At 41.5% G+C, this 3176-nt stretch overlaps 1 pseudogene; it reads right to left on the minus strand.

Moving 5' to 3' along the window:
• Nucleotides 1-713: 713 nt before the first annotated feature.
• LOC103225029 (eukaryotic translation initiation factor 2 subunit 3, X-linked pseudogene) lies at nt 714-2884 on the minus strand (annotated as a pseudogene).
• Between the last annotated feature and the right edge of the window lie 292 nt (nt 2885-3176).

A 3176-nucleotide genomic window follows, 5' to 3' on the forward strand; every position in this document is an offset into this window, starting at 1 on the left:
TATTTTCCAGTGGAGGAAGACTATTGGATTTCAGGCATAAAACAATGCAGAAAATATCTCAAGGCATCACAGGGAGAGGGAGATAACTTCTGACTCTGGTTTCCTGTGTTTCAGGCCAGGAAGAGCAAGAGGAGAAAAAGATTTGTCCATGGAAACAAGTACTCATGCTCTAAAGGACAATTTCATTTGAACCCATTAATTTCCTTTTCATGCAAAATTTTAAAGATAAAGCAACATAAAATATGGGGACAAAGAAAAGGGAGAAGGTCTTCAAGGAGAATTTGTGCTTTTAAGTTTTTACTGGTACCTCAGTCCTTCAGCCTGGAGCTACTCAAAGATGAATCATGAAAAAGAAAGAAAACTTTATTTCAAACAGGTTCAGTAGTATGTGTGTGCTACAGCAAAGGCTGGTTGTAGCACAGTTTCATTTCAAACCATATGACTTGGGCTGGGCAAGGTGGCTCATGCCTGTAATCCCAGCACTTTGGGAAGCCAAGGTGGGCTGATCACCCTGAGGTCAGGAGAGACCAGCCTGGCCAACATGTTGAAACCCCACCTCTACTAAAAATACAAAAATTAGCCAGGTGTGGAGGCACGCACCTGTAATCTCAGCTACTTGGGGGGCTGAGGCAGGAGAATCGCTTGAATCCAGGAGGCAGAGGTTGCAGATCACACCACTGCACTCCAGCCTGGGTGACAGAGCCAGACTCAAAACAAAAACAAACAAACAAACTGCATGATGTATAATTTTGACATTATTTGGGAATACTTAACTTCTGCCAAAATGTAGATTCAATCCAACATTATACCAATTTTTATATTAATTGTAGTCCCTAAGCTAAGTTTTCATAAGCACAAAAAAAAAAAAAAAATGAGAATAACCTTACAGCTACCTACTAAGGTAACAAACTGTGAAATCAATTCCCCAATATCGCTTTGAAAATAAACCCCCGGTTGTTAAGAGAAATTCCAACTTCCAACTCCATCCAAATATATTATTTAACCGGTATTCTTCAGTCATCATCTACTGGTGGCTTGATTGTCACTGCTCTTCTCATCTGACCCTAACCAATTAATCGCCATTGGTTTTCAACTCTTCGGCTAAGGGCAATCTTTTCTCCTACATCTGTGCACACTGGATTGGTCGAAACAATTTTACCCAGATCGGCCTTGACAGCACTAAGTCAACAGGGATCCTATGTTCACCATGAGCACTTCATTCTTAGACAGCTTTTGCACCTTTACTGCTTTCTTGTCTCCTTCAGTGTGTACACCTAGAAGCTGTCTAAGCAGGAAACAGGAAATTTACACTTCTGTGAATATCTCAGGTGAGGCTTCGACAGCACCAAGTACTTGCCCCACCATTCTGTCTGTCCCGCACAAAGTGGGGTCAATTTTTGTTCCAACTCCAATAAGACTGCCTGGAGCAGCATATTGCAGATCATTATGCTCTGCAAAAAGTGATACAATTTTGGAAAAGATTGGTTTACCCATGAATTTTACTTCACTATATTTGGAAACAATACCAGGTCTTACTTCTATCTCCTGACCCACCTTTAATACTCCTTTTGGAATACTACCACCAGCTACACGCCCCCTGCCCTTAAGGTCATCAACTTCACAGCCAGGTTTGTTGACATCAAAGAATCTAATAACAATAAGTTGGGGCTCTGAAGTAAAGTCTCTTGGTGGTACTGGAATTTTCTTTACTATGTACTCACAAACAACTTCAATATTGTATTTCAGCTGAGCTGAAATTGGAATAATGGGAGTTCCCTCTGCTACTGTACCTTGGACAAATGCAAGGATCTGCTCGTATTGTTCTTTAGCCTGACTTCCTTTTAACAAATCAATTTTATGTTGTAGAATCAAATTATGCTTCAGTTTCATGATCTCTATAGCAGCCAGGTGTTCAGATGTCTGAGGCTGAGGGCAAGATTCATTACCAGCTATCAACAGAAGAGCTGCATCCATCACTGCTGCACCTTTCAGCATAGTAGCCATGAAAATACTGTGGCCAGGACAGACAAACAAAGGAAACGTGTCTAATTTGAAGTTCGTTTTGGTCCCTGGAATGTCTGTAGGAAACTCATCAGGTGTACTGCCCCCACAAGATCTATAACATTCTGGCCGAGGGCAACTTGAGTCATCAAGTTTATAAATCTTAGCATTAGCATATCCAAGCTTGATTGTAATATTTCTTTCTAGTTCATTTTTGAACCTGACAGTGTGAATTCCAGAAACAGCTTTGACAACTGTGGATTTCCCATGAGCCACATGACCAATTGTACCTATATTAATGGTGGCTTGTCTGCTGATAACTTCCTGTGAAAATGGCATCAACTTGGTAACATCCAAGGTGCTGAGATCCTGGCGGGAAAGATGCAGCTGCCTCAGAGTCACTCCAGCTTTTCTGCCCGCCATCTTGCCAGAAGAGGAAGGAAGTCCCAAACTATCTTCTAACTCCCGCATCCACGCACATACAATATCTGCATCTCCTCTGTTCCGCATCTCATTGAAGTATCACCATTTACCCCATCACCAAAACCTGTGTCAGCCTTAACTACTTCCTCTTCTCTCATTCCCAATTATACACAGATCCATAGTGTTCTATATGTTTTAGATATATATTTGGGAGTGTCTGCATTCTTTATATCCTTATTTACCTATACAGCCAAGTTCCATTGCATTTCATTTCAAAGTTATATTTCAAAGTTAAGTTCACTGAATGCTACCTAATTATACAGACTAACTGATACCTTTATTTCAAACAAATCCAAAGATTCCTTGATCTATCATTCTTTTTGGTCACCTAGCACCTTTAAGTAACCTTCTCATGTCTGGCAATTCTTCACCTTATGAACCTCTGTGTCCCCAAGATAGAAGTCAGATTTGTTCCTCGGTTCCCCTTGTTGCTTGGGCTGACAAATCAAATGTACTCATACAAGTCTTTAATTTGGTAGCTGGTGGCTGGAAATAGTAAAGATGGCCACAGAGACATCCAGCTTCCTGGAGCAGTAAGAGCAAATATTCTAGGGATGGTGTCTGGTGCCCTAGGTCAGCGGTACAAACTATGGTGTCTGGTGCACGGCAGTGGTCTTAACTGGGACAGTCCTGCTGTGTGAGTTGGGCATTGTTCCAAACGGTGTAGCTTCCAGGCCTGTTTATCTGGCCTT

This window comes from Chlorocebus sabaeus, chromosome 20 (assembly GCF_047675955.1).
Source record: "Chlorocebus sabaeus isolate Y175 chromosome 20, mChlSab1.0.hap1, whole genome shotgun sequence".
Lineage (NCBI taxonomy): Eukaryota > Metazoa > Chordata > Mammalia > Primates > Cercopithecidae > Chlorocebus > Chlorocebus sabaeus.